This window comes from Drosophila teissieri, chromosome 2R (genome assembly GCF_016746235.2).
Source record: "Drosophila teissieri strain GT53w chromosome 2R, Prin_Dtei_1.1, whole genome shotgun sequence".
Taxonomy (NCBI): Eukaryota; Metazoa; Arthropoda; class Insecta; order Diptera; family Drosophilidae; genus Drosophila; species Drosophila teissieri.
In genome coordinates this window covers 19,434,595-19,446,693 of record NC_053030.1, presented here as the reverse complement: position 1 = coordinate 19,446,693, position 12,099 = coordinate 19,434,595, and positions in this window count along the sequence as shown.

Here is a 12,099-nt window from a genome sequence, read left to right as displayed (position 1 = left end):
TGGGTGTGTGTGTGCAACGCATGCAGAATTTAAAGCACAGAAATAATTTGTTAAAGTGCCGCGTAGTCAAGTTTCATGCTGGCTTTTTGCCTCTCCTCCCATATTCTACAATTTTATGGCCCGTATGGGCGTGGCAGCTGGCAGCTACAAGTAGCGACATTTTGGCAAATGTTACACAAAGGAAAAAGAATGCACACCTAAATGTAACAATTTAATACGAAATTAAGCGCAAACTTTATATATCATATTTGTGAGAAACTAGTTTATTTCATAATATATTAGTATGTATTATAATATTTAATAAAATTTAACATAACTTATTGAAACACTTTTCCTGTGTAGTTCCCTTGTATTACACAGTTTCATGTGCAAAATGATGACTTCGCTTCGGAGGGGAGTCAATTTTTATGAGTTGTAATTTTTATTTGCCATATTTGCATGTGTCACGTGCCGTCAAACGAAATTTACAAATTTCATTTAAATTAACTATACGCGTGGGCGGGGCACTGGGCGTCTAATTGGAACACGTTTGACATCGGGCGATGCCGGCAACTTAGCTATTTAACGACGGCCAACATGGCAGGGCGCCATAAAAAGCGCTCCTGATGGCGTTGAGCTCCAAAACTTGGAGGGCCGTAAAGTATGCAGCGGCATGCTGGAAACTTTCAATCGCCAACGGGGCGGATGAGCGATGCTAAGCAACTTTTTGGGGAAAGCTTAATCTTTTTACTATCGCTGCGCCAAGTTGGACAAGTGGCAAGGTGGCCGTTACTTGTGATTTTCATCGCCCAGCGTTTGATTTTCATTTGTTTGCACATTCCGGCTTCGTTTTTTTTTGGGCGACCAGTGTGGGGAAAATCAATCCGCTGAACCACGCAATCTAAGCACCATGCAGCAGCAAAACCTCCTTCTAAATGAATCTGAATCTGAATCGGAATCTGACCCTGCTGTGCAATTTTTACGGGCATTCGATTTTGTTCGCTTGTTTCTGCTCGTTTTATGAGCTGGTAAAAGTTTATGCACCGCCTCGAATCCCAAACCATCTCTATAAATATATGTACACTACGTATGTGTGCATTCGCTTTAAGCGAAAGTTGCATAAAAGTGAAAATTGTTCAAGTGCTCGGACGATGGGCTTTAGCGAGCACTTTGTTTGTTTTTTATATATTTTTGGCAGCCGGATTTGGTTTTTCGCTTACATTTCAGTGCCAAAATAGTTGTAGGTTTATGGCAAATGGAATGGCAAATGGATTTTTTACTTAGATATTTATGCATGCATCGAAAGCATGGTGCCGAATTAAATGTGGCTGGTGGCAAGAACGTATTGGCTCAACAAGTCCACAATGTGGCATTGGGATCAATTAGTTATTCAATGTTATTTCTGAGGCAACGTCTCTAAAAACCCGAAAAGGATCAATTAGTGATTCAGGGCGTTCAGAAGGAAAATCCTGTAATTGGCTTTTGTATACCTGATCACTCCCAAGCCAATAGAGAGAAGAGCTATATACATTTGATATATTTTTTTGAAAATATTTTTGAAGGCTTATAAAATTAGTTTACTGCTTAAACGGGTCACTGGTCACTTGAGTTGACCCAGTTAGTGGCTGTCGCTGACAGGTGTTCCCATTTTCTGCACCTTTTCGATTTCCTCATCCTTTTAGTGGGGATTCAAGGGTAATGCAGGCTTCGGTGCACCGCAATAGTCGTGTCCTGGTTTAATTTCTCTAAACATTCGCCATTGTTGTGCCACTGGACCCAGCTGTAAACGGGTGTTGGTCAAAATGAAAAACCCTTTTTCGCTTATTACTTTTATTTTGCCTGGTTCCTTTTTTTGAGTTTTGCTTTTTATTTTTCCAGAGGGAGGAGTGCAGTGGTGTTATTTCATTTTTTTTAGGGTGTTTGTCTCGTGCCAGTGCACAATAAAAATTGTGTAAAAAGCAGCGCCATTGAGCTTCGGATTGGCCGAAGGCCAGAAGCAACAGCTGGCCACCTTTTTGGCAGTTAAGTGTAAAGGAATGCCTAATGCCTCGGATGGCCGCAAAAAAGTTTCCAAATAAATAAGTGGGCCGCAGGAGCGATGAGTGGCTCACTCGGTTTCAATCAAAAATTACACGGCAAGCGGAGAAAGTCGAGTCGATTCGACTCGATTCCAGGGAAAACAGCTTTCTCTATTTCGAGAGCTCACACATGCGATGCTGATGGCTTGTGTGTGTGTGTGTGAGTGTTCTTAACCTTTTGTGGCAGGTGCTCCTCAAAGCTTCCATTCCGCCACCCTACCACTCTGCACCCTACCACCCTGCCCCCCGCCAACCTGACTTCCAGCATCCGTTTCCGCTCTCCTTCCAGTTTCCTTTGCCACTTGCCACTTGCCATTTCCCATTTCCCGATGCCGACTGCACTTGGTGGTACATTTAATACCACTTGAGTGACTTTTTATGGCCAGCTACGTAGTCATGTGTGTTTGTGAGAGGGGCTCTGTATGTGTACGTGTGTATGTTAGCCAGGTTTGTTTTGTTCTATTTTGTTTTTGTGTTCATTTGGACTTAGCCTTGCCATTTGTCCGCCGTTTGTTAGTTTTTGCCTCCTGTTGTTTCAGTTTGTATTTTTTAAACCAGCCTTTTTCCCAACTATTTTCGCAACGTGTCAGACATTTTTATATGCATCCAACAGAGCAGCCAGAACTTTTCACTTTTATTATTTCCATTTTGAGCTGGCTTTTGTTTTCGTTCTCATGGCAAAAAGAGAGCAGCTGGCTGCATTTAAATAAATATTTTAATAAATAATATGGTCAGATCCGGCCGAGACCACATCTGCTAAAGAGATTTAGATATTCGGAATAACCACTTTTCATTCATGGCCAAATCCCGACTACCAACAGTTCGAAGAATCAACAGGAATATATTTTCGAGCCAAGGGTCACACGGTAAAATCTGTGTAAATAGCACTGCAATAGATAAAAAGTCGCTTTCCCTCCAAACACTCACACACACAAAGGCGAAGTAGACGAGAAGAACTAACTTTCAGAGAGTTCTGGAAATGGAAAAATGGGGCATGGGGTGCTGAAAAGCCAAGGGGAAACACATTGGAAAGTGCTTTTTAGTTTGCGTAATTCAAAGTAAAAGAAAATTAAACTTCAAACCAAAAGCGGCTTACCGTTTCGAGCTCTAAATGGATTTCGACGTGGAATGGTACTGCCAATTTTGAAGGTGAGTTTTGATTTGATGTATTTTCAGGCAATTTATAATCACAGCTCAGGCTAAGTCATAACAATAAAGGGAGATGTAAAAAGAACTGGCAAATTATATCTTAATCACTTTGCACACATAACTTAATTTAATTGAATATGCGAAATGTTAGCCCAGCTTATCTAATGTTGCTAGTATATGTAGGTATCAACTTAGTTGGTATCCATGTACTTAAACAATTAACTAGCGAGTATTTCTCAAGCTTAATCGTAAGCTGGCGCCTAGAGCCAAAGATCCAACAATGGATTTAACTTGCAGTTACGCAATCAATGGCAATGTTTTTAGGCCCTGCATTAGGTAATTACATTGATTGTTGAGATGATACCTGGCTCAGCAGATGGGTGAGGTCAAGATTGTGTGTATTGTCCAACGGAGCGAGTTGTGGACCATATGTGCTCGCATGGTGTAGTATATGTAACCCACGGCGTGGATCAGAGGTCAAAGTCTCGCTGGAGCTGGGAGAAGAGCAGGCTAAAGGAGCGCCATCAGCAGCTGCTTGGCTTTTGTTGACGAATTAACATTTATCATGCGCCACGTGAAATCCATTTATCACATCCAGCCCCGGATTCGTCTATTCCATTTTCGCTGTTGCACAAAAACAAAGGCCTCGCAAATCAGCACAGAAATCGCATTGATATTATTCGTTTACGTATTCGTATTCGTATTCGTATTCGGGGTCTATTTCGATTCATCAAAAGGGCACCACACTCCCACTTTATGTTAATAAAAACCGACGAACCACTGGCAACACAGGAAGGTCCCGCAGTGACCTTGGCAATGGTCGTTTGTCTGCCCTGGAAGGGGGATTCACTCCTGGCATTTGATTTATATTTAAATGCCTATCGGGGTCACCTCGTGTTCATAACTCTTTGTATCGGCCAATTTATCATACAGCGTCCTTTGGTGTTAAATTGAAATTCCCCACAGTGCCGTCCCTCGATTTCGTTGGCTGAATTTTGGAGCTCTGTGGTTTTACAACGGCATTCAGACTTTAAGAGCGCTTCAAGTAACTAAACAACATTTATTGTAATATTTAAAGTAAAAATTATCTATACAATTGAAGATATAGATATAAACTTATCTGTGCTATATTTTTGTGAGTGTTTTCAGGGATTTGCGAGTGTGGCCACCGCGGCAATTAAAATTTGTTGGAGTAGTTAAAGCTCCTGTCAATATTTTGGTTACCGCCCAGGAATCTGATCTTATTTTCTGAGGCCGACATAATTTATGGCCTGGCTAAATAAATTCTCCAAGGTGGTCTCTTGCCTTTTGTAAGCCCTTTTCTATGTTTTTTCTCATTCTTGTTGTTATTGTTGTTGTTGTGGGTGGGTTCTGGACCGAGAACGCCCAGTTTGCTCGCCTTTTGGCAAGTATTACAAATTTATTGCCAACTTTGACATGAGACTGGGCTATTTTGAGGCAATTTTTCCACAGGCGCTGCCAACAATTTGTATGCAAAGTAAGCTATTATCGTGAGAGCATGCAATTTGGGGGCGTGGCCAGTTGGTAATGTATATACTCGTATTGCACATATATCCATGCCTGACTACTACTGGCCTGCATGGATGGCGTGCAACAATTGGAGCAGACATTATTTCTGGGGTAGCCTGGGCTATTTTTGTTATTTTGTTTTGGCCATTTAGCGATTAGACACACGAAAGGCGATTCAGATACGAGTGAGTACGTGAGGTCAGCGGCGGGTCAGTTCCGGTTCATGTTCGGCCCTGTTGCATGTCGGAGCTGAAAATTGATATTAAATGCTTTGGCATAAAAACATCAAAAGGAGCGGCTGGCCACGTTTACCTGCATAATGAGGCCATTTTATTAGCTGTGTGTGCGGTGTGGTGTGGCCCTGATATATGCACCGCCATTAGTTAGGGCTGCAGATTGTGCAAGAAATGTGTGTATGGTATGGCCGCCGCTTGGTCACTGCAAATTAATTTGGGATTTTGCGTCTATTTGTTTTGCCCCACCTGGCCCAGGAGGACACACATGATACCTGGATACCTGATTCTCCACCGACCAACTGGCCGACTGCCGGCATTCATCACAATCACACTGGGCCAACAATGGAGGGCTTTCGGATACAATTTATGTTCCCGGGGCTGGGCTGTCTGGACTCTCTGGACATTTCAAATGCTGCCAAAGCTCCACTGACATCTGATATATTGGTCGGGGGGTCACTCGACAGCTGCAACATGCGGATTCCTTTGTAACTGAAGCCTTCGTCCATTTCCCTCCGACTCTCGATTGCTGAGTGGGATTTGGTTGCCACTGTGCCACTTTTCCCGCATGTGTGAGTCCTGGAGTTGGGCCAAGCTCAGCGCTTCAATGGGCCAGATTCTAACACTCACTGACTTCCACTTAAAGCTATCGCGAGTACTAGGATTTGGCTGCGAAAACTGTTTACTTCCAACTACGCTGGCCATTAGTCACTTCATTAACATGGCCAGCAGTCGCTGAATGAAGAGATAAATGCAGCGAGCAGCCGAGGGACGTGCCAAAAATTAACAAAATCCAAAATCCAGAAAATTGACAAAACACAAGAGCAAGCGAAACGAAAGTAAACACAGTTACACGTTACAAAATGAATAATGTATATATATTTCTTTATTTTAAAAGTATACAACACACTCATAACATTAAATATTAAACGAAAAGTTTGCTAATACGTTTTGTCCAATTAGAAGTTTGTTTCTTTAGCAACAAAAGTAAACAAAAGTGCCTTTAATTTTGTTATGTGCAGCCATTCAAGAGAACTATTGTGCCCAGAAGGTTTAGCACGCGCTGAATTTTAATTTCACACTTTTGCACTGCAATCAAAGGGAATTAGCCGCCAACCAAAAACACAGCACCCACCGCCCACCACCCACCAACACCCACTGCTTTCGAGTGGGCGGTAGGTGTCAACTTTGCCTTGCATGCCAGGGCCGCTCGGCCACGCCCACTTGGAAAGGAAAGGAGGCGCCCGTGCTGGCACTGCTGTTGACTGTTATTAGCGCACTTTGATTTGTATTTGGCTAACAATAAAATGACAGCTTGCGGCTAAATGGCACGCAACGCCCAGCCAGAAAATCGAAAATGAGACGGGCAAAATGGGTGGGTCCTGCTTTCTGGACACGACCTGGCCGGAAATGCCAACCCAGTTGGAGTTAGGAGTTGGAGTCGGTTGGCGTGCCTGCCTTTGGTTTGCTTTTCATTCCATTTCGATTGCCCGGGCCAGAGGCAAAAGTCGGGTAACAAGTCGCCGCTGCACGCCATAAATTGCAATAAACGAGTCCAGGTGCAATGCATTGGCTAACTGGCTGATTGCGGTGTGTGGTGGAGCAGAAATATGATAACCGCTAATTAACGTCAAACGGATGTGGCTGCGAAAAGTCATGCCAAGGAATAATGCAACTTATGTTCTTTAAGAGTGAACTTAGGAATTAAAATTACATTGTTGGGTAATTAAAAGCTAAATTAAATATATACAAATTATTCAAATAACAAACTGGGCGTGTTAAAAATATTTGGCAAACATATTCCTTAAAATTTTATTAAATCGAAAAACGTGATAAACTAGTGTAAAATTTTATACTTAATGTGTTAATATAATTTTTTATTTTCAACCGCTTTATTTAAAACAGCTGCTGTAGAAATGCGGGACAAAGAAATCTAGACAGATTCTTGATTTTCCCTATTCGCAGTGCACACAAAAAGATAAATGAGCAAAGGAAGTTAATGGGAACCGAGTTCATTATAATGAGGGAAACTGGTTAAAGGCGCTGCCAGAAGGAACGTGACAGTGCGAGTCTACCGGCAATTGCAGCCCCAGAGTTTCCATCACCTGGCATCGTGGCTGATAAGATTGGCACAACTCTACAGGCCACGCTGCGTATACGTGATGCGAGTGGCACTGGTATAAGAGCTGGCGTATAAGAGAGTTCTGGCCACACAGTTCAATCTCTGTGGGGTAAACAGCAAAACAAGCATTTGGCCAAAACGCATAGAGCACTACGCTGCGTGTAGACTTTTAAAGGTAAAAAGGCGAATCGAGGGGGAAGCCGAGACAGCCGATGAATGGCGAAACGAAAGCGAAAACGAATCTGAAAACTTAAACAAACACGCAAGCGGCACACAACAAAGCCAGAAAGGTGCGAAAAAGGCGTGGTGTGATGTCGGTGGCGCCACAGCGACATGCAAGGACCACAAGGACCAAAGGACTGAGCACATTGTACCACCAGACAAGTGTTCTGGCCATTACTTACCAGATTGCAGGGAGTGGCCTTATTGACATGCATTCTGATTTCTAGTTGTTAATGCTGATTCTAAAAAGTATTATCGGGTAAAATGATAAACAAGCATTAAGAACTACCAAAGAAATTATAAACTAGCTCAGTAATGGGTATCTGATAGCCGAGGAACTCGACTATAGCGTTCTCTTTGGTTTTTTGCTTAAATTGTAGTTATATCGAATTATAATTGATGCGTCTTTTAATTGGTTGTTTTTGCTTAGTTTTTGAAAATGTGATATGTTTACAACATACATTTCATTGACATTTTTTATAATTTAGCTGTCTATTATGAAAAAGCTTTTATCAAATTGCCAATCGTTCGTTCGTTTTTTTTTTTGTTTTGAGTGAAAATCAATAAGTTCAACAACCGTTTAAAAAAATGAGTAAGCATTATGTTTTGCTTCTGAAATTGGGTATTAATTGATAAAGGAAAGCAATACATTTTACAGCTGTAAAGAAAATCCTTTAAAAATTTACAAGCAATGGCACAAGACCAGCACTCTTTAAACTCACAAGCTGATGGATATACGAAATACGCGTCTATATGTAAGGAGCTCTGTTAATACGAATTATTCGAAACTCCATTGAAATCAGATCGCGTGATGGTAATGGCCATAAATCCCATCAGCTGCGTATATTTACATATGTATGCAAATGATGCCCGTGCAGATGTTGCGCCGCCGCTGCAACCGATGATGCTACATTAAATTTCAATTTCGGGTTCATTTATCGTGGCTGTGGGCGGCTGGCACGGAAGTCACAATGTCAGTGTCTGAACTTAGCCAAGGCCACGCCGCTCGGCGGAAAGTTCACCCTTCAACTGTGCGAAACTTGGCAGCCCAACAGGGCAGCGCCTCGTTTACGCAATAGCTCCCCTAGTGCCCCACTCCCCCCCTTTACACCGCCAAGTAAATATGCAGAAAACCAACAAGAGCTATAACTGCACTACACCAGCACACACGCTCGGGAGATACGCACACATGCACACCCTGGAAAGTGCATAAAAATTAAGCAAACGGCACTTGTAACTGGCAACAAGAAGGACGGCAACAACAACTGCCAGTGCAACAACAGCAGCTACCCACAAGTGCTTCCTAACTCGTACACTGAAAGAAAGGGGTAGCCTACTTGTACATATAAAATGTATATCATTAATTTAATTATAAGTTTCTATGTTTAATTAGGTAATATCCACTAGGACAGTAACAATTCAATTTAATGTTTAAATTTGTAATAATTATTGAATTACTAGTACAACAATATCTATAATGGTCTTGTACAATGCATTTAATTAAACATATTTTCATTATCAACTAAAACTTGTTATACTTTCACTAAAGCAATAAAAAGGTTTAATAAATATGAATATTCAACAATTTATTTAACATTCCCCGAAGTGGCTAATAAAATAAATCCCATGGGCTTTCCCCTTTTTTCTGTGTTTATCTCCATTCCCAGTTGGCAGCTTCGAAGCTTCCAAAATGCAACAGTCGACAGGACGGGCTGGCAACTTCCGCTGGCGTTGAGCGTCACGCCGACTGCACATCCTTCTGCTCCTGGCCCAAACCCACTTTTGGATACAGGACCTAGGAGAAACCCTAGCCCAAGACCCAAGACCGCTCCCAACGCCCTTCGGGTAGGAGAAACTACAAATGCAGCAACTGCAAAACTTTTGCCAGCAAGTTTGAGTTTTTTCTTCCGCTCTGCCGTTCGTGCTTGGCCAAAAGGCTGGCTGTCCTGTCTTTTTGCCTCATCTGCGCTATTGCAACTTTGCCAGCTGAAACTTTAAGCCAGGTCCTATCTGTGGACCAAGTCTGGAGCGTTGTCGCTGATGTTCCTGCCGTTATTGCTTCGTACGTGTTTGTGTTCATTACGTACGTGTCCTTTTTGGCATTTTGCGCTAGTTGTTAGCGCCAAAAGCTGCTGGCCAACAGCGATAGCAGACTTCCAGCAGCTACAGTCGTCACTCTTTGGCCACACTTTTCGACGCTTCAAATTGTCGATAAAGTATTAAATATACTCATTTTTATCTGGAAATATATGCAGTCTGGCAGGTGTCGCATCTAACGAGGTTCTGCCGTACATATTGAAGTAGCAAACTGCAATATTTCCGATTCGTTGCAATAGCCGCAATCGTCGATGATTTAAGTGCGCCAAGGACTCGTGTTTGCGATAGAGCAGAGATGGCAGAGCATTCGCTGAGATATTGAGCTGGTGCTTTCATTAACTGAAACCCTACCCTACCGTTTGGGAACTTTAACTTGCTGGCACTCATTTTGCGTAATGATTTCAATTATTTCGTAATTAGTGCAGACAGGCAGCAGCCGTAGTTCGCCGTCCTGTCCTTCCAGGACCTCTGCAGGACCTCCACAGGACCTCCGCAGAACCTCCACCTCGCCAACAAGCTGTCCAACCTGCCCACCTGTCAAATGTCCATGGCTGGAGCAGGCACCACAATGCGGCATCAGATTCGAAGGCAACGAAAAGTGCACTTGGCCGCAATTTGCAAAAAGTCTTCACAAAGTCGAAGTTTTCCAGGGCGGTGGACACTCATCTTTTGTGTCCTGGCCAAGCCAAGTCCATTGAATGGACCCCCCTTCCCCCTGTTGGTGTCAACAACTTCGCAATGAGTTTGTTTGGCGCCAGAAGCTTTAAGTATTCGTACTTAACTGCATACTTTTTTTCACCCATCTCTCCTTTTTACCGCACCGAGATGTTAACGCGATTTTATGAGCTGTCTCACCTGCAGCATTTTAATGAATAGCGTTCAGGTTTATAGCACCTAGATAGTATCAGGTCACAAAACACTGTAGTTAAGCGCAAAAGCAATACAGTTTCTGGAACATACCTAACAATATAAATATTATGTTAATTTAAGTTCAATTTGAAAAGTAAGCTGCTGAAGAACCTGGAATTATAAAGAAATATAAAAGCAAGAATATGCGTAATAGAATAAACGTAATAATAATTAAAGCTGCTTAAAAGTAGTCAGTAAGAATGTTTTAAAATATTTGATTTAAATTAGTAAGCTAATATCAAGTTAAACTGTAAGGTTATTTTCCCTGTGCATAAGCATGTGGTTGGGTCTTAGTAAAAGCCATGGCTATAAGCCCTTAATCATCTAAAGCAATTTGCACTCCCTCAATGCAATTCAATTAAAAGTTACCCACACATCCTCAAGGATCCTAATGCGAACCACCGTTAGATAGAGAGATAGATGTATATATATATTTACTTGGGCCACACTTATTTTCGTTTTAATACTTTTAATACCTTTTGAATTGCTTGGCCAAAGTTCGCTTCGTGCGGCGGCTCAAGGAGACTTCAAAAAAAAAATTGATGCCCAAGCAAACAGAGCGGGATTTTGGTCCTACTGCCGCCTGTCGAATGCCTGCCCCACTCATGTGGCATATTAACTGCCCCCAGTTGCGAAAAATGCCCCGCCTGCCGCCGCCGTCATCCCTTAACGATTGCCGAAGTGCCACTCGATATTTATTCGATTTATGGAATTTTTTGGCAAAAGAATTTTTTAATAAAACGAATTTTATTGGCATTATCCTGCAGCTATTGCCATTGCTGTGTGCCAGAGAGGAAATTAATAATGCTACTAGGCTAATAAAGGCCCGCATACACAGGCACGCACCTTCACATGTGTGTGCGTGTGTCTGTGTGTGTGTGTGTGGATGTGTGTGTGAGGTAGATATATCGATGATATGACACATTTGGGACACTCGTCCTTTTCAGTTGCTCCTGCTTCATTTGCCGTTCGCTTCCATTCGAAAAGTTCCCGAGTGGCATTATTATTATTATTTGCATGGCCCGACTGCTCAAGTTGAAGCTATTTAATTTGTCATTACCCCGAATTTTGCTGCCAGCCGAAATTTTCACTCACTTTCCAGGCAGATTTTGTAATTCTTTTTTTTTTTTGCCTTTAATAATGGCGCTGCCGCAGGACATTTGTCCCCGTGCCAACAGGAAATTAAAAGTGTTGGTAAATATTATTCCTGGCATACTTGATTGTGTCCGGATCTACAGTGAATCTCATAATTGTTGGACTACATTGAGGTAGTGGAATTAAACTACTGAAAGTATCGCGTTGCATGCTTATGTTTCTAATACGATTCCACATTTTTCATCGCACTTTCAGCACTGGTGAAGTGGCAAATGTGGTTACGGCCCATTGACTGATGGCTCTTGAATGGCACACCTGAGTTTCGGCTCTTAAGCACCGACCAGGCACTCAACACTCACCCGCTCCATTTTCCATTTCCCATTTTCCATCTGCAGAGGGCCACTGGTAATGAGCTTACTTGCAGCCAGAGACAGTCGGATGGGAAAAGTACGTGATGGTGCGAGGGGGGAACGTGAAGTACCGAAACGAATTACACGAATTCCAATTCCGCATGCCGAGCCGCTGGGTGGCCCTGCATGATGTATCGATTTTTGGGCCATTTGTCGGCTTTGGCCTGTTCCGGCGTTGATAATGCGTAATCCATCTCCCTTGCCGCCCGACCGGCCACACCCACTTTTTTGGGGGCGTAAGTGTGTGCACTTGAACTTTGACATTTCAATGCGCT